Consider the following 20,686-nt stretch of genomic DNA (forward strand, 5'->3'; position numbering starts at 1 on the left):
GTAACATCTGGAATGCCGCGCTCAAGTGTTCTAAGACGATTGTGAGGGGACATGGCACAAGTATTTTTAAGGGTCCCGCCCTCCCCCCCCCCCGTCTTCGTCACCTGGTACTTCAGCCACTTTGGCCCTTGGGCCTCAGTGCAGGTGCACTGCTGCTGGCTACATAACTCACTGTCAGATTAAATGGAACGTCCGTCCCCTCCCCCCGTCCCCTCCCCCCGTCCCCTCAGTGGGAGTGGGCGACCATTTAGCCTAAAACTTCCCGCTCCTTGCCCTTGAGCTTGTGGCTTAAATGCTCACGGTTCACTCGAGGGCTAGGGAGGGTTGTTATGCCACCACTTCCAGCAGGGAGATTCAATGATTTTTCGCTAGAATGGTCTATCGAGCAGTAACATATAAACGCACTTGGAGTGGTTCTACAACGTACAGTATAATTTGTTTGTTTAGAATTTAAGCTCTATTTTATCGATAGCATCTTAACAACATTTTATCAAGTAAAGTAGACCAGTTTCAACATGACGTGATTCAGAATTTATAGCAAGGACCCCCCCCCCCCGAAAGGTGTTTTGATGCCTGGGACGAAATGTCAGACGAGGCCATTTCTCTCCCCCAGCAAGTTGGCTGAAGAGGCATACTAAACAGCTCAGGGACATGTGTCCCCTTTATTTGTCTACAACTTCGAATGCCACCGATTGCTTGGTGTTTTGGAATTTTTTTTTTATAAGAAATGTAGAGCATTCTCAGGCAGCCCTTTCGTTTAGAAGGCAGCGATTCATAATTCTTCGTTATTGAAACATTATTAAACCAACAAGGATATAATTTGTCTGTTTGCATTGTAGTGCAATAATCACCTAGAATATGTTTAATGTATCAGTAACTTTATTGTTCCATGGATGTTTAAAAAACACTTGCTATTTTCTATTTTTTTACACAGCTCGATAGTCACTCATGTCATTGTGAAGAATGTAACACAATACATCAGCAGGAAATATTCTTCCTTCTCATATCTGTGTCCCCACACGAATATAAAATAATGTTTTGCCACACAGCCTTCTGGAGATTTTTCAAATTCACGACAACGACGTGAATGTGATTTTATCTTAGGTATTTTTCCATAACCGTTCGTTATCAAGTTTATATGCTTAACACAGATCTCATGGCACTAATGTACGGATAAGTGGATGTCAATAAAACATGCAACTAGTTGTATTCAAAACGTCGTGACTCTGTGCTCTATTGTCATGCAACAATAGATTACCACGTAGTACCATGATGGTTAAGATTATTAATATAGCGTATTTGTCATTTTGAACGTTTAAACTCTCCAAGCATAAAGGGTTTGTTAATCTCGACAGTCGTTGAAACAGCAAGGGACATTCTTGTCTCTTTGCCCTGTATTTGCCCTCGGGTGGGCAGTGGTTTATGGTGTTTTGCCACGAGTGCTCTCTTCCGTATCCTGTTCTGCTCTGTCCTTTGGAGGTGCTGATGTCAGACCCCTTCCGTGAATTTCTCTCAGAATTTTCCTGGGTCACTCCTTGCCCACGCGAGGGTTATTTCCTTTATGGTCTGTCATTAATTTGTTCCCCGTCTGCTTCATGAGTTAGGTTAATTCCTTGGAAGCAAACTATACTGCGGCTTCACAAGACCATCCTCAGCTCTGGTGATTATCACCATGCCCATCTGATCAAAATCTCTTGTATTCTGTTTCCCTGCTGCCGTTTGGCTTTGTCATCGTGTTTTTCAACTTTCGGCATGCGGGGAACGCATATATGTCTACCAGGAAGTGTGAAATGTAAAATAAACAAGAAATAAGAAATCTAATTTTGGAACATTGCATAAGTCCATGCATTCCTGCCGATCTTTTAACAAAGAAATGCAAGTTTGGGCAAGGTAGAAAACAACAAGAAGAGTCCTAAACTACACTAAGACAACATATAGCAGTAGCCCCTCAATAACACTGCACAATAACATTGAACTATCGATACACGGGTAAGGATCAAAGTTACAAACCATTTTTAAATGTGGTTGCATCCGGAACCAATCTTCTCTGGGTCGGAGAGCGCTCACTGAGAAAAGTGATTATGCTGCCATCAGGAGGGAGCTCGAATGAAGGTGAGTGAAAGCAACTGGTGACTTCTGGTTTTGAGAGGCACCGTGAATGGGTCTCTTCGATGGCCGTTGGAAAAGGTTTATTGGTAAGAGCGGCGATATGGACAATGATTAACACGTATTGATACGCTTTCGCCACCAATATTAACCATTAAAGTTTTTTTGAGGGGTTAAATGGCGTGAATATAAATGTGTGATGGAGAGTAAACCCCCATGTAAATGGTGTTGTGGGTTTACTCTCCAGCACACAACCGGTTGGTATTAAACTCGGAGCAAATTGACCCCTTTTGTTTACGTGAAAACCCCTCTAATTGGGTATGTCGGGTGGTGGTGGCGCTTTAGCGACACATATTATCTTTACCTTAAAAACCCCATAAATTATGGTTATGGACAATAACCGGTTTGCCGTCACAGCGGTCTGTCATGCAGTGCGCAACGTGGAGAACTTTGTAATATTTAGGGCACAACGAAAAACGTAAGAATACGTTTTACCCTTTCTGGCAATTATAACAGGTGTTAAAATATGCATACACCAAAATCCTCTTGCAAGACATCAAGTCTGCATGAACCACATGTAATTGTGCCCAACCATGCAAACAAACATGCTCTGACAATAATATACGCATTGTCTTTGAAACTGATGGGCCTACAGAGACACCATTCTTTATGGCCTTGACTCATGAGTGTTTGGCCAGATAACAATTACAAAAGGCGAACAGTACAAAGGCAATGCAAGTGTTGTGTTGTAAATAACAGATAAATAAACTTCTTAAGGCACACACTGGCTTATTGTCTTTCTTACGACACAGTCCCTATACACACAGAGGGATATGCGGTTCCCTCACCCGTAGCCTAAGGAGGTACAGCCTCCGTACCTAGCGGGACCTACATACGGGTCTGGCTGCTAGCCTTGAGAGGTACAGCCTCCTACCTGGCGGGGACTATTCTCCATCTACCCGCTACCCTAGCGTCCTACGGCTGGGACCTAGGGGAGGCTAGCTCGGTGGGTCCCCTGACCACAGGTTGCGCAGAGCCTCAGCTCTTACAAGAGCTAGAAGGCTGGGGAGCCAGGGTCCTGCCTGTCAGGACCATATTCTCCCCTTGACCACTGTTAACACTGAGCCTTAGCTCTTATAAGAGCTAGAAGGCTTGGTCCAGGGTCCTAGCCATTTTGAGCTGGCTTGAGTCTTCGTCTTGAGGAGAACTGCTCTCTCGTGGGACCCTCTGATTGGTTCTCTAGAATCTGTGTTTTCGATCCTCTTTTATCCTAACTGACCTTGGCCGTTGGTCTGGTAGGAAGTGTGTTTACGATCTGCTCCCGCCTTTACCTGACCCCGGCCCTTGGTCCCAGATTGGTAACACTGCATTTCCCTCTGATTACATAGTGCCCTGCAGGTTACCGAATAGAGTGTGTCTAGCACCTCTACACAAGTATCAAATTATTAAAAACTTGGGTTGAGTAGTTATATATATGCAACCTTTTTCCAGTTTCAAAATGATGAAAAAAATAAGAATAGGCTTAGGCAATGATTGTGTTAGGGAATGCATGTTTTTATAACGCGGATGCGATTCGGATATATTACGCGATCGAGCAAACGGAACTACGTCGCAGCGCCAGTAGGAACAAGCGGTCGTACGTACGACTGCCTCGGCGTAGAATCGCAAGAGGAACTGGGATGCTGCTGGATTCTTCTAAACATTACCCACCACGCGCCTCGGTCTTTGTTCGGACTGTGTTACGCACCTCATGCATTATCGCGGACTGTGCTTTACCCCCCTATATTATATATGCTTTAGTAATACGAGTCTTTAATAAAGCTGTGTTCAGAAACGCAACTACAACCGCGTTATAGGAGAACAGAAACTGCTCTATAACCCTCTTGGCAGGGGGGGGGGGTCTCCAGAAGCTCTCTCTAGCGCAGGCCTGTTTTGCCAGTAGTCTGAGCGAGAAGTTGCCGGCCTGCGCCTTCGTCCTCTCGTAAGAGGACACCGATTGTAAAAGCTTTCCAAATTGTGAACCGGTTTTTTTGCGTTCCGTCGTCCCAAATACCCCCAAAAATGTCACGAGACGAGTTACTCAAGTTTCGATTTAAAGCTTTCGTGACTGCAGGGATTCGTCTTCTTGGTTCTTTCGGTAAATCCACGTAGAAGGGAAATAATAACATAATACAAATAAACATAATAAAATAATAAAAATAAAACATAATAAAATAATAATTACTATTTTATTATGTTTTATTTTTATTATTTTATTATTTCCCTTCTACGGGGCTTTACCGAAAGAGCCAAGAAGAGTAACTCAAGCTTATACAAATCCTTCCGTCGATTTCTCCTGTGGACTAATTTGCCTATACGGTATTGTGTATTTACGTGTGTGTGTGTGCGGTGCCGATTATCTGAACATCGTTACTGGGGAGACAACAGCACTTGCCCCCTATAGTATGTTAAGGCTATACAGGGGATTTTTGTCTTGTGTATGGTGTGGGGAGCGGTAGTGTAGCGGTTAGTGCGCTGACCTACGAACCCAGCGACCAGAGTTCGATTCCCACTCATCGGCCAACACCAGTGACGATTATCTTAACCGGTCCTGAGACTCTAGGTCGATTCAGCCATAAATGAGTACCTGGTGTGGATCTGTAAAATCATCGTCATTGGTGAGACAAAGGCGGTTGCGATCATCAAAGGTGCTCGCTGACACCACGTGCCCAAGCAAGTTGTTAAAGGCTGCATGGTGGATCTTTGTGTTTGGAGGGAAGTGGTGTCGCAGCGTTTAGCCCTTTGCGCTTCGCATCGCACGTAGCCGGCCATGCTAATTGGAGGTGAGACGGTGGGGAAGGACAACAAAAACAGTTCTAAAGACATTGTTTTATTGTTATAGCTCATGGCTCTCGCAAAGGCGTTACGTTTCACAAACGAGTGTCGTCTTCAGTTAGGGCGCCGTTGCTACAGCGAGTGGATTTACCCACTTCCCATCATTCCCTTCCTCTACCCTCCCCTCGCCACTCCACTCCTTCCCACCACTGTCGCCCTTTCGTGACCCCGTGTGCCTTCCTGTTACGGTCACCCATTGATCGGCCCTTGCACACTGACCCTTGTCATCATTATCACTCGACTTTGGTGCAGTGCCTTAAACAAATGCTTAAAGATGAGGCTTAAAGCACCCTGCAGAGTTTAAATGCGCTACAATGTAAATTCATTCTTTGGTTTTTTCGGTAAAGTCACGTAAATAGAAAAATAAAAATCTAAAATTTAAAAATAAAATAAAAATAATTAAATATAATTTTCTCTCCGCCCGATGAAGACAGCTTGTGTTGCGATCGAAACGTCCTTGTTTTTTTTTGCTTTTATTGTTTTCAATTAATTTTTATTTATAATTGTAAATTATAATTTTATTATTATTATTTATTAGATTTTTGGTTTTCTGATTACGTTACTTTACCGAAAGAACCAATAATATGAATTCCTGCAGTCACGAAAGTTGAAAGTTAAAATTTATGTTCAACTTATTTCGCACCATACGTGACCAACTGTGCTCACGTTAAATAATAAATGGAGATTAGTAATTGTGAGCAAATTTTTTGTAAAATGTTTAACTTGAAACTGCTCTTTTTGAACATGAACTTGAAACTGCTCTTTTTGAACATGAACCGTGAGGAAGCAAGCAGCTCCAGTCAACCATTTGTATCCGATAAAGACATGATGGACCTTATCGAGCCAATGCCTACATCTATTACATTCATGTAGAGGCAGAAGCAACACTTTCAGATGTTTACTTTTTTCCTTTTATTGTATGCGTAACATTTTTTTGGAGAATTAATCTGAGTTGAGATGATTTAGACATTCGTTAAATGTATTTTGCCGTGTGGCCAGACCACCAATGTGTCATCCACATATTTAATCCAAGCAGAGGGTTTTAGTGTGCTTGAAGCTATTGCTTTTATTTCAAAATCTTCCATGTACAAATGCACTATCACAGGAGATCAAGGAGAGCCCATTGCTGCTCCTTCCTTTTGCTTGTAGAAATCATCTTTCCACAATAAATATGCGTTCTTTAGACAGTGTTCAGCTAGTCGTGGGATATCTTTGGCTAAACCTGTGTGTGTTAGAGTTTCAAGTAATTCAATTGGCTCATTGACTGGAACCTTCGTGAATAGAGAAGTCACATCAAAACTTGAGAATATCATTTGGTTCTTTCGGTAAAGTCACGTAGAAGGGAAGTAATAAAATAATAAAAATAAAACATAATAAAACAATTCTCACGACGTTTCGGCCACAACGCAAGCAGCCGTCCTCAGGTGAAAACCAGGTCCGTCGAGGCGACAGAGTCTGAATGAAACAGCACACGAGCTTGGAGCATATATATAAGCTGGGCGCATTGACACAGGAATTTGCATATCAAAAGGAATTTAGCATATTTATGGGAAATGCAGGAATGTGATTAGTACTGCATATGCATGTGCATTATGCAGGATTAACAGCATCAAAGGGAGCTGCAGTTACTGCTGCTGCTGCAGTTGCTGCTGCTGCAGTTTCTGCTGCTGCTGCAGTTGCTGCTGCTGCTGCAGTTGCTGCTGCTGCACTTGCTGCTGCTGCAGCAAGTGCAGCAGCAGCAGTAACTGCAGCTCCCTTTGATGCTGTTAATCCTGCATAATGCACATGCATATGCAGTACTAATCACATTCCTGCATTTCCCATAAATATGCTAAATTCCTTTTGATATGCAAATTCCTTTGTCAATGCGCCCAGCTTATATATATGCTCCAAGCTCGTGTGCTGTTTCATTCAGACTCTGTCGCCTCGACGGACCTGGTTTTCACCTGAGGACGGCTGCTTGCGTTGTGGCCGAAACGTCGTGAGAATTGTTTTATTATGTTTTATTTTTATTATTTTATTACTTCCCTTCTACGTGACTTTACCGAAAGAACCAAGAAGATGAATCCCTGCAGTCACGAAAGCTTTAAATCGAAATTTAATATCATTTGGGTCAAGCTTAATATCTTTAATTATATCTACGAGATGTTTAGATTTTTTTTTATGAATGAACGGGTCCTACTGATGTAGGGCTGTATTTGTTTTGTTACGTATTGTGCTAGGTGTATGTGGCGGAGCCTATTCTCCTAACTATGGGTCTTGAGAGCACATCAGGTTTGTGAATCATTGGTAGCCAATAAAGTCTTCTGGTTTTGAGGCTCTTGGTTTGATCAGGTATTGATTTTCCTTTGGAATTGATGACTTGACAATGATTGCCGTTGTTTTACGTTCCAAGGTGTTGTTGGTTTGGTTTCGTTTTATTTGAAGGTAGGTACCTTCATTGAGTAAATCTTTAGATTTAATTATTATAATCCTCACGGAACACCACAACAGTTGATCGGCCCTTATCAGGAGCAAGAATTTGGATATCTTTATTTGCTCTCAATTCTCTTAAGGCTTTTGCTTCACTGAAACTAATATTTGTTGACAATTGTTTTTTACCCTTTCATCTGGCAACAAAACTAACAAAAAAACAATTATCATATTTTGCTACTGGCAAAGGAGGTTCCAATGGTCTAATATTTGTTTTTAGCAATTTACTGTTCTCAATAATGTTGGCAACCTGATGCCTGGTCATCTTCCAACCGGCAATGGATACCTATTGTCATTTATATCCATTCATTAATCCCCCCCCCCCAACATCCCTCAAGAAGTGTTCACAAGTGGTGCCTTCACATATACGCCTCTAAGGAAAGAAATAGGCGGATTTCTCCACAAATCTGACCGTCACCTGATGAAGCTAGTTGTGATTGCTGGCAAAACGTCGCACTTAGATTGTAAATGCTGTGGCTTTGCTCTCCAACACACCGGTGTGCTGTACTAGTAACGAATTGGCATGTTAAGTGACAAACCTTGGTAATTGGCTGTGTAGGGTGGTGGCGGGTTTAACGACAACAAGTGCTTTGATTTGGCAGCAATTTAGCCCATTATCTGATTAATAATACACAATCGTGCCCAACTTGACTTGTCAAGGAGCATACACAATCCAGCAGCAACGGCTTTTGACTAGCCATTGAACAAAAACGTTCACCAAAGTGTCAGACCAGAGAACGCCAAAAGGTGTACAATACAAAGGCAATGCAAGTATCAAAATATTCTTTGGTTCTTTCGGTAAAGTCACGTATAAAGATAAAATAATAAATTAAATTAAATACTAGCATACGACGTTTCGATTGCAACACAAGCAATCATCATCAGGTATAAATTAAATAGAAACACAAATCTAGTATACTTAGAAATGTAATGTAATACAACAGAGAGTCGGATAACATAACAGTCAACAACCTATCTGGTTGATTACGTTCTTCCTGAGAATGCTAAATTTGAGAGAGAGATAAAACACAGAACCAGAAACATATAGACAGACATATAAGCAGACAGATATCACAGAGATACATAGAGAGAGAGCAAACATAGGTACATAGGCAAACATAGGCACATTAAGTATCAAAATATTGTTCGTCTTTTGGCGTTTTCTGGTCTGACACTGAGACTAGGCTATAAAAATACTATGGTGTAGGCCAATCAGTTTCAAAGACAGTGCACATATTAGAGTTTGTTTGTATGTTCAGCACAAGTAAGTATGGTTAATGCAGACATTATTTCCTGCATAAAGGTATGCTCTATTTGGTGTTTTAAAATTTTAACACCTCACAAAAGGGTAAAACCGATTATTAATTTTCATACTTTTGTAGGGTATTCTGTATGTGGCAAGGGTTATAGTGGGGTCAATGGAAATGGGTGGAAACAGGTGAGGGAAGGTTCGAGAAAGAAAGTAGAAGATAGTAGAGTCTGCTGGAAGAATCTACCAGGGGGAAAATGCTGGAAGTTACCAGGGTATGGCTGAGCAAGTATATAAGGGGGAGCGAGGCCCACGATCAGGTCGCTGCCTCAGAGACTGTTGGAGATCGGCATCGTGGCAACCATCGTGCCGACTGTTCGAGATTAATCTAGTGGAAACCACCAGGGCTTCAGATAGTGATAGCCTTGTGAAACGTGTTGTGTCGTTTAAGTATTATTAGGAACTAGGGCATTTAGGAGACATTACATATGTTTTGGGCAGATGTTTGTATGTTAAATGTTCGTCGATACAAGCTGCTGTTAACATAATTTAGATTTGAGCGGATTCCATGCTGCGGGACTGGGCTGTGGTGTTGTGGAGAGTGTATATGGTCATTATTGCAGACTCCATCTCCTCAGCAACCCGCGACCACCACCCATCTTTGCAGCGCCTTACGGCTCTCCGAACCTCCGAGTGAAGGCTGCAGTAAATCTCCTCATTCTCTGACGTGGGATGCTGTAGCCGATGAGAGTGGGCCTGTCGCTTTTTCTCAACTAACCTGAACACCTCCTCTGTCAGCCAGGGTTTCTGGGGAGGTCTGGACCGCGTACCCAAAGCAGCCATTGCAGCTACATGAGTCACAGTCCTAAACCTCGCCCATTTACCCTCGACATCAGGAGGAGTTGGGGACGATGCCAACCCCAGCTGCAAGCGATGATGAAATTCTTGCTTGCAACTTTCATCAGCTAACTGAGACCAGGCCACTTTTGGTTGGAATGGAGTCCTGGGTGTACACCCACCACCAGAGTGGAAGAATGGCAGGCGCATCTTACAGATGACTAGTCGATGGTCAGAGGGCAGATCAGCTCCACGGTAGGTCCTGGTGTCAAGGACATGGGCTCGCATCCGCTGGTCCGTCACTATGTAGTCCAGCAGATGTTCTTGCTTGGACCCGGAATGCATCCATGATGTTGTTTGGATGTGCCGATGCCGGAAGAGCGTGTTGGTAATTATAAGCCCTTGGGCTGCACAAAAATCTAGCAGCCTCCTACCGTTGTTATTGAGCTGATCTGGCCCATGCCTTACAATCACTCCAGACCAGTTGCCAGCATCATGACCATCTGGGGCACTGAAGTCACCCAACAAGATGACTCTGTACCGAGTGGCCACTTTAGCCAGCATCTGTGACAGGAGGTCATAGAAGGCATCTGACTCATTGGCTTTCCCTGCATCCCTCCATGGATGTTCGTCTTCGGTGGGGGCATAAGTAACCACGACCACCACTCCTCACCTCCGGTTGATGGGAAGGCGAGCCCAAAGTAGCCTGGGGCTTACAGCTTCCCACACCTCCCCGCCACGCTCCCACGCCCCCTTCTTTCTTTTGTTCAGAAGAAGAGCCACACCCTGTTGTTTGGCAGTCTCTAGCCGCGAGTAGAGGACTGTCCACCCCTCATGGTGGCAGGAGCCAGAACCGGTCCACCGGACCTCCTGAATGCCACAAAGATCCAGGCGGTACCGGTCCAGCTCCGGACAAAGGAGTGGCAGCCTCTCCTCCGCAGTAAGTGTTCGAACATTCCACGTGGCCACACACAGTGGCTTTTCGTTGTTTCTGGAGGAGCTCCGAGGGTGAAGATTCAATCTCCTGGCTCCGCCAATTGGGGTTTGGCCAGGAGACGTCATAGACGCCTGTCCCCCCGGGGCCTCCGGCACAAGCTTATTAGTTACATATTTATGTTTAAGTCGAGGATTAGTGATAACGAATTGAGAGTGGAGGGGTTACTAGCCCCTCGCACCCGTCCAGAGCCCCCGTTTAGCCAATGGGCATTGGCCCTCCCCCCACAGCGCTGTCCACGACAGTGTTGCCCATCCGGCACCGCGAGGAGGTACGGGGTTGTTTTTTGCCAGACACACATACAGCGACTCACACACACACATCAACTCATACACAGACATACCTGGACTCACACACATTGACGTAAACACACATATGTACTTACACACACACATCGACTAAAACACACACACATACACATGGACTCATGCACACCTCGACTTACACACACACACACATAGACTCACACACACATACATAGACTGACACACACACATTGCCCAACACACACATACGGACTCTCACACGCAGACATCTACTTTAAAAACACACACATGGATGAACACACACATATCGACTCACACACAGGCATTGAGTTACACACACACATCGAGTGACACGCACACATGTATGGACTTACACACACATGTGGACTAACAAACACATATATATGGACTGACACACACATACACATGGACGCACACACACACATGGACTGACACACATAGACACACAAACGCACATTGACTTACACACTCAGATGGAGCCATGCACACACGTCAACGAACACACACATATGGAATAACACACACACAGCGACTGATACGCACACAAATAGACTGACACGCACACTTGGATTGACACACAAACACTTAGACGTACAGACACATACCTTGGGCGTTGTCCGTTCGAAAAAGACAGACACACACATGGACTTAAAAACACGCATGGACCTACACGCACACACATATCGACTGAAACACGCACACATCGACTCACACACACACACATGGACGTGCACAGCACTCCCCGATGATGGCACAGCTATCAGCATCGCAGAACAACGTATGAGTAAATAGCGTGACGTGAGCAATCGAAACAATAGAAATGCATAGAAGAAATGTTGAAATGTGTGTAAATTAAAGAGCAGCAGTACGCACAGGTAAATAGAGAAGCAGGCTACAGTCGAGATTATAGACTGGCAGTTCGCCGACTAAATGACATAAGCATAGCTACAGTCGACCTAAAATGCTTGCAATACGGGCAGCAGCTGAAAAAGCAGGATACAGTCGACATGAAAGACTGGCAGTACACTGAGTGAGGTAAAGAAGCAGGCAACAGATTTTAGACTAGCATACACTAATAATTGGCAAAAGTAAAATTAACAGTGTAGATAATAGAGTGGCAGTGCACTGATGTTAATTAATCAGCAGGCCACATTACAGACTGGCAGTACACTGTCGCAGCGTAATAAAAACGCAGTTAAAAATAAATTTATCAACGTAATAATGAAATATTACATTTGTGCACACAAACATTTTCTTGGTTCTTTCGGTAAAGTCACGTAGAAGGGAAGTAATAAAATAATAAAAATAAAACATAATAAAACAATTCTCACGACGTTTCGGCCACAACGCAAGCAGCCGTCCTCAGGTGAAAACCAGGTCCGTCGAGGCGACAGAGTCTGAATGAAACAGCACACGAGCTTGGAGCATATATATAAGCTGGGCGCATTGACAAAGGAATTTGCATATCAAAAGGAATTTAGCATATTTATGGGAAATGCAGGAATGTGATTAGTACTGCATATGCATGTGCATTATGCAGGATTAACAGCATCAAAGGGAGCTGCAGTTACTGCTGCTGCTGCAGTTTCTGCTGCTGCTGCAGTTGCTGCTGCTGCTGCAGTTGCTGCTGCTGCTGTTACTGCTGCTGCTGCACTTGCTGCTGCTGCTGCAGTTGCTGCCTTATCCATTTTAATATAACACTATGTATTATTCTACCCACCCTAATGTGTATCACACTGCTATATGTTTACTATACAATTACGACACCATACAGTATAGTAAACATATAGCAGTGTGATACACATTAGGGTGGGTAGAATAATACATAGTGTTATATTAAAATGGATAAGGCAGCAACTGCAGCAGCAGCAGCAAGTGCAGCAGCAGCAGCAACTGCAGCAGCAGCAGAAACTGCAGCAGCAGCAGTAACTGCAGCTCCCTTTGATGCTGTTAATCCTGCATAATGCACATGCATATGCAGTACTAATCACATTCCTGCATTTCCCATAAATATGCTAAATTCCTTTTGATATGCAAATTCCTTTGTCAATGCGCCCAGCTTATATATATGCTCCAAGCTCGTGTGCTGTTTCATTCAGACTCTGTCGCCTCGACGGACCTGGTTTTCACCTGAGGACGGCTGCTTGCGTTGTGGCCGAAACGTCGTGAGAATTGTTTTATTATGTTTTATTTTTATTATTTTATTACTTCCCTTCTACGTGACTTTACCGAAAGAACCAAGAAGATGAATCCCTGCAGTCACGAAAGCACACAAACATTATTATTGTAATATTTTGCAACGTATTAGTCTCATAAGAGTAAACAATGAACCTGAGTTGTTATCTGCACACAAACATTGTAATGTAAAGATTAGCAAACTTATTAGTTTCGTAATAGTAGACAGTGCAGCTGAGTTGTTAGCGAAAGATTCAATGAAATAGTACTGTGTTCTTTGGAATCATACATTGGCGTGATGAGGCCTAGTCCTGTGCAGAGCCCGCGGCGTCGCCTACATTGCCCCCACCCCCCACCATCTCCACCGGCTGATCTACAAGAATACTATTTAAGCGCTGTAATAATATGAATATGTAACGACTTTATAGCAGTAACTGCACGCATTGGGGTGGGGGGGGGGAAGAGGACATCACACTGTGAAGAGAAATCCGCAGCGTGATGTATATATTTATTCCATGTAAAACGCGTAAAATAAAAGGTCCCCCGTGAACTCGACCGAACGCGCATCACTTGGCAGGGTCCGCCCCCCCCCCCATGCAATTGTCGTCAGTTGGTACGGTCAAACCCGCACAATAAGTAAATACTTAAAATAAGAATGGCACTAAATCGCTAATTATTGCTAATCGCTAATTAAATTTAGTTAAAGTTGACGGATGGGAAAACAGAATAACCTATTCCAACCGCCGGGCTTGGGGCGTGCCACCCGGCAATTGTTTATAACCCCACCGTTCGAGAGCCAAATCCCCCACAGGCGTGCGCGGAGACTTTTACTCGTAAAAGAAGATAATAATAATAATGGTCACAAAAGCCTACACGTCAAACTGATTATGATTGTAAGCATAGCATTGGCTTTAACCTTTCCAGCAATAATGCAAGCAGGAAGTTAAGACGTCCAAACACCAAAAAGACACCAAGTCACCCTCAAGTCTGCATTCCCCACAGATCATGCTTGTGTTAAAACATGTTAACATATACTGTTTTGGTACTACTACTATTAATGTATTTCTCATCCGTGACAATGATTGGCTTACACCAGAGCTACAACCTCCAATATGGTCGTGTCTCGCCAAAAGTAAAACATGCTTTCAAGGACAATGCACGCCTCCACTTCCTCACTTAACCCCTCGTCTGGCCAACGAAACATATCAGTGAGCCAAAACGCGGTCTCACAACATAGGTGGTGACATGGGGCAGTTGAGCAAGCAACAACAGGCGAGCATATACAAACCAAACTATTTTTTTATGTTACCAGTTAAGGCCCACTACTCATTTGAGGCTGAGTCGACATAGGGGAGGCCCAGGACCGGTTCAGAAAATCGTCACTGATGTTGATGGCCATAAGTGGGAATTGAACTTGGGTCTCTGTCAGATTCGTAGTACGGTGCGCTAATCTACTAGGTAAGGGCCCGTGAGGTATGTCGCTCTTTTTTCAAAAGCGCCCTGGCTATCACAATTGAAGTGACTGCTATCATCATCACGTGGACTTCTTTGCAGCCAAATACGCTGAATGGGGAGAGAAAAACAGGAGGACGCGGATAAAAATCCACGCGACCACCACGGGGAGAAAGAAAGAGAGACGCAAACTTGAAAGAGACAGCAGGTGTCAGGGTCGGAATTACACCCACAACTTCCTGCATTCCATGCGAGGGAGCCTACATCTTGTCACCGTGGCGCCTATATAAGCATGTAAGGCATACAATGCGTGTCTCTCTCTCATCATCATCACGGTGGCTAGGAGATGTTAACCACTTCGCCTGGTTTGCAGGTCGTGGCTTCAGTCCCGACCCTGACGCCTCCTGTATATTTGTAGTTTGCGTGTCTCTCTCGCATCATCACGGTGGCTAGGAGATGTTAATTACCTCACCTGCTATGAAGGACGTGGGTTCGACCCTGACGTCTGCTGTATATTTCGAGTTTGCATGTCTCTTCCTCTCATAATCATAACTAACGGTGGCTAGGAGACGTTAACTACCTCGCCTGGTATGCAGGAGGTTCCTGGGTTCGATCCCGACCCTGACAACGCCTGCTGCTGCTGCACATTTGGAGTCTGCGTCTCTCTCTATCCCCAATGGTGGTTGCTTGTTTTTTTATCTCCGGTTCCTCTGGTTTCAACCCCCCTCCATATTTAAAATCAAAACCAAACATTTTTAGAGTATTCTACCTATTGAACTATCATTTGTGATAGTCAGGTCGCTTCTGAAGAAGAGCTACATAGCTCAGTGGTGGGCCTTACCTGGTAACAATAAAAAGTTCCGTTTTATAGAAGGCGATTGACCACAAAGTGAAGCTAAAATATTTACTGCCGACTCATGTTCCGTCCCACAGCATAACCCCCATGGGTCAACGGAGACGAACATTACGTACCAAACTAGAAATACTGATCTTATCTCTTACCAAGGTTGTGTGATGTTCTCCTCTTACAAATTCCTGCTGTATCTTAGGGTCAGTAGGTGCGACGTGGATTGTTACAGAAAAGCAATCAAATATATTGCATACCACATTGGGGTGTATGAACATTGGCCGTCTGCTTATAAGTGGACATTAATGTGGCTGTGCTCGTGGCAGCCTGCGATCCAGCTCTGGAGACGGCAGCGAGGGTTGGTGGATCGCACACAGAAGTTGCCAAAGCTGCCTTTCCCTGGTCGACGAGGAGGATACCGCACCCCTCTGGCTACGCCTGGAGAAGGCAGGTACAGCGAGTGGACTTAATTGCCATCTGTTTCAATGTGTACGGTGGGCGGGGGGATAGAGCGATGCTCACTCGCGCAAGCGAGTGGGTTTCCTCCTCCCCGCGTGTATGACAAACACGGATCGCATCGTCAGTTCACCTGCACGGCTGTCCTGAGGGCTGTGCATCAGGACAGACCTAATACTGTCCATAGGCTTAACATTAACCATAGACTTAACACTGCCTGTGGACTTAACACTGCCCATGGACTTAACGTTACCCATAGACTTAACGCTGCCCATACATTTAATACTGCCCATAGATTTAACACTACCCGTCGACTTAACACTTCCCATAGACTACACATTGACCATAGACTTAAGACTACATATAGACTCAACACTGCCCATAGACTTGACACTACTCATAGACTTAACACTACCCGTCGACTTAACACTGCCCATAGACTTAATACTGCCCATAGACTTAGCCCCACAAATAGACTTAACACTGCCCATCGACTTAACACTGCCCATATTCTTAGGTTTTTTCGGTTAAGTCACGTAAGTAAAACATCAAAATAAAAATAAAATAAAAATAAAAATCACGACGTTTCGGAGGCAACACAAGTCTCTTAGCTGCATCAAGATGCAGCTAATTCGGCTGTGACGGTCCCACCTGATGACGGAGACTTGTGTTGCCTCCGAAACGTCGTGATTTTTATTTTTTTATTTTTATTTTATTTTTATTTTGATGTTTTACTTACGTGACTTAACCGAAAAAACCTAAGAATATGAATCTTTGCAGTCACGAAAGCTTCAAATCGAGAATTAACACTGCCCATAGACTGAAAACTACACATAGATTTAACTTAACACTGCCCATCGACCTAACCCTGTCTATAGGCTGAACTAAACAATGTTATTATTTGATGACATCTTCTCGCCACTGCGGGGATTGGTGAACAGCTTATGCAGTTCAGAAAGTGAACTAATATCCATCTTTTTCCATATGTACGGGGAGAAGGGATATAGTGTTGACCCTCGCCAAGGCCGCGGGTTTTCTCCGGGTCGCTCCAGATTCAAAGATAACCGGTCATCGTCGTCGTCGTCATTGTCGTTGCTCGGCGACAAACATTTTACAGATAATCACCTCCCTCTGCGTGACAGTTGCAGGCCCCGTTTGGGCCACATAATGAGGCCTTGGAGTAGTAAATAACTGGACTCATTTTGTGGCTCTCCTGGACAAACGAGTAACGTATTGTCATAATAATTATTATAAGATAAGATAATTCGTAATAAAAGTTGTTTTTTGCTTTAGATCGCATAAATACCAATATGTTGTTAAGCCCACCACCATGCGACGCAGGTGATTAGTAAGGAGTTTGTCACGCAAACATAACGTGTCAGTTATTTACTACTTTAGCACAACGGGTGTGCGTTTGAGAGTGTTCCCACAACAACATTTACAATTCGAATACCGTACTGGTGGCGTATCGCTGACGATTACAACCAGCTGCATCAGGCGATTTGCCAGAATTGGCAATACATTTTCTATTTAGCTGTGTAGGGTGGTGGCGAGTTTATCGACACATTTATATTGGTTGGTCTCACCTAAAAAAAAGCTCGATTATGGTTATTGGTCGTGAAAGCCGACTGCTACTACTACGCATGAAATATATACGATTATTTAACACGTAGAATTTGGCAACTGATATAATCCAGCAATGTATGTGCAATAAAGGATTTCGCCATGCACTGCTTGGTCTCCGTCACTCTTTATTCGGGTTAACACCCGCACCCCGCTGGTCCCGACACCAGACCAGCTGTTCCTCACGCACGCCCCGCACGCGCTCTCTCGTCAGTCCTTCACTCTCCCCCGCTCCGCACACCGCTGGCCGACGGTGTGCTGAAGCTCCTGCAGCCACGTGGCTGATGGCGCGGATTCCCTCCGGCCGCCCAACGTGGTCCAGCTTCTTAACTCTACCAACTGACCCGGAGCCCTTCCAGGCTCCCACCTATATCCCCTTCACCACGTGATCCTGTCTCCTCCCTCTCACCACGCCCTTCCGAACCTTCCAGATCTGGCCTGCCCATAGCGCCCTGCTGGCTCCGCCCCTAGGTTCCGCCCCCACGCACCTCGCTTCCGATTGGACCCAAGGTGAGCGGTGGACCTTCACATACGCCCCCATACTTGCTCCACCCCCCAATACCCCGGGCCGTATGATTGGCCCAGAGGCCAGCAGAGAACCCCGCTTACACTCGCATTACATATGTGTCAGTCTATGTATGTGTGTGTTTAAGTCCATGTGTGTGTGTCTTAGTCGATATGTGTGTGTATCTCCATGTGTGTGCATCTAAAGTGGATGTCTATGCATGTGTGAGTACAAATGTGCGTAAGTCCATGTGTTTGTGTGTGAGTCGCTATGTCTGTGTCAGTCCATGGGCGTGTGTGCATGGCTCCATGTGAGTCAGTGTAAGTTCATTTCTTTGCCTGTCTGTAGGTCCATGTGTGCGTGTGAGTGAATGTGTGTTCTTTATTGACCTGGTCAAGGCCTATGAAACCATCAGTAGGCCTAACCTCTGGGTTGTTCTTCATGCTTTCGGAGTCCCTCACCCTTTGCTCACGATCCTTAAGGACCTTCATGATGGTCAGCGGCCCCGCCTCAAACTACATGGCCGTCAGTAAGAGACATTCCCTTTACACCTTCGCGTGCAACAGGGATGTCTGGCTCCCACATTATTTGACGTAGATTTGTACCACGTAGTTCGGAGGAATTACAATCTGGTATAGACACAATGGGAGGCTGATCGATGCCCGGGTGCGGTCAAGGGATGGCTCCCTATTGCTAAACCACTTTCTGTGTGCCAATGATCTGCTAATTGCTGCTAACTCAGAGGAGGAGTTCGAGGTGCTGCTGCTGAACCTGGAGCTTGTCACCAAGAGGTGGGGCCTTATCATCAGCCCCACCAAAACTAAGCACCTGCCTGGGTATTTTGTACCATCGGACACTCCACCCCTGCAACTCCCAATTGGTGATGGGCCAGTTGTGGAGACAGTGGAGAGTTTCCCATACCTTGGCAGTGTGCTAATGACCAGCTCCGGTTTAACAGCAGAGGTCTCACTCCGAATCAGTCGAGCCACATTATCTTTTCATCGGTTGCGTAACGATGTGTGGAAGCTACCTGGTCTATCACTCCGCACGAAGCGTCAGGTCTTCTCGGTCACGGTCATTACCTCCCTTCTGTACGCTTGCCAAACTTGGACCCCCCTAATGTAACATCTTCGCCGGTTATAAACATTTATGGTGGCCTGCCTACGATCCATCCTGAGTTTAACCAGGCTGCATTGTGTGAGGAGCTCACAAATCCTTGAAAGATGCGGACAAAGTCCCATCGGTGAGCTCCTCCGGCAGGCAAGGCTGCATTGCCTGAGTCACGTAGCCCGCATGCCCAGCCACCGCATGCCTAAACAGCTTTTGTTCGGCCGGATCGAGGGGGCTAAACACTCGCGGCACGGGCTTGAGAAGAGATGGAGTGATGTGGTACAGGAAGACGTGGAGCTAATTGGACTTTTATATTATGAGACCTTCTTTGCCAGTAGCAAGATATAGTAATAGGTTTTTATCCTTTTATCTGGCACCAAAACTGACACCTTTATGCAAGGGATAATGTTTGAAACAACCACAACACTTTCCAGTTAAAATGCAAACAAAAAGAGACAATTCTGATAATGATATGCACTGTCCTTGAAATTGATTGGTCCACACCCGAGATGGCTTTACTTAGAGCCTAGTCTCACATGGTGTTGGACTAGATGACGCCTTTTGGCGTCATCTTTTGGTATCATCTGGTCCAACACCATGTGAGACTAGGCTCTAAGAAAAAGACGAGGCTCTAAGAAAAGCTGTCTCGGGTGTGGACCAATCAATTTCAAGGAAAGTGCATGTCATTATCAGAGTTGTTTCTTTTTGTTTTCATTTTGACTGCAAGTGTTGTGGTTATTGCTAACATGATCCCTTGTATAAAGGCGTCAGTTTTGGTGCCAGAAAAAAGGGTAAACACCTAGTACTACTGAGTCGACTTAACGATGACTGGTACCAGCCATGTCAAGATCGGCCACTGTGGAGGAGGCTCCTGAATGACGCTATTGGGCAGTTGGAGGCAGTCGCCCTCCAACAACAATGGAGGGCGGAGGGGCGATGATCACAACAATGAGCGGAGCGCCGGGTGGCTAAAGCACAGCAAGTTGCCACAGTAGGGGGCACAGATGGTGCATCAGCCAGTCGTCTCAGTCAGTCGACCTGTGCCATCTGGGTCAGCCCCGTGACCTCCTGCCAGCGGGCGTTAGACACTTTACGTGACCTCAGGGTGCATATAGCCTGGCACAAGCGTTGTGGTGACGTCACCGCCACTTAGTGGTGAATGGCGGTTCTTGTTGTTGTTCAGTCTATGTATGTATGTGTGAGTCAATATGTGTGTGTAACTCTATGTGTGTGTCAGTCGATTTGTGTGTTTAACTACATCTATGTGTCTAAAGTCGATATCTGTGTGAGTCCATGTGTGTGTGTGCATGTAAGTCCATGTATTTCTATGTTTGTGGGTCGATGTCTGTTTGTAAGTCCATGTGTGTGTATGCCTTTTTCGTCCGGGCAACGTCAGGTATTTACTGCTAGTTCATTATAAACGTTGCTATGGGTTAGATCGCGTAAGTACAAGTGTGTCGTTCACCCGCCACCACCCAACGCAGCCAATTAGTATGGTTTGCCAGAATTGTGGCAAAATCATCCGATGATACTGCTGTATGTAATTTCCAGGGAAACGTCACAGTACTCCAATTGCAAATGCTTTGGATTTACTCTCCAACACACCGGTGGGCTGAAGTAGTCACGAATTTGCACGTTTTGTTTACGTTGCAAACCATTACTAATTGGCTGCATCCACTGGTCGCGGGTTAACGATACA

At 44.9% G+C, this 20,686-nt stretch overlaps 1 protein-coding gene and 1 long non-coding RNA gene across 2 annotated transcripts in view; both read left to right on the forward strand.

Moving 5' to 3' along the window:
- The window catches only part of LOC133359832 (receptor-type tyrosine-protein phosphatase beta-like), a 425,084-nt gene that overhangs the window by 124,859 nt on the left and 279,539 nt on the right, over window positions 1-20,686 (forward strand). The gene's annotated exons all lie outside the window — the stretch shown is intronic.
- Window positions 1,984-17,851, forward strand: LOC133359878 (uncharacterized). The gene is made up of 3 exons (XR_009757198.1): window positions 1,984-2,112; window positions 15,620-15,744; window positions 17,804-17,851. It is a non-coding gene; the product is annotated as an uncharacterized LOC133359878 (long non-coding RNA).

The sequence above is a fragment of the Lethenteron reissneri genome, chromosome 66 (genome assembly GCF_015708825.2).
Source record: "Lethenteron reissneri isolate LAM-NWPU_2019-01 chromosome 66, ASM1570882v1, whole genome shotgun sequence".
NCBI lineage: Eukaryota > Metazoa > Chordata > Hyperoartia > Petromyzontiformes > Petromyzontidae > Lethenteron > Lethenteron reissneri.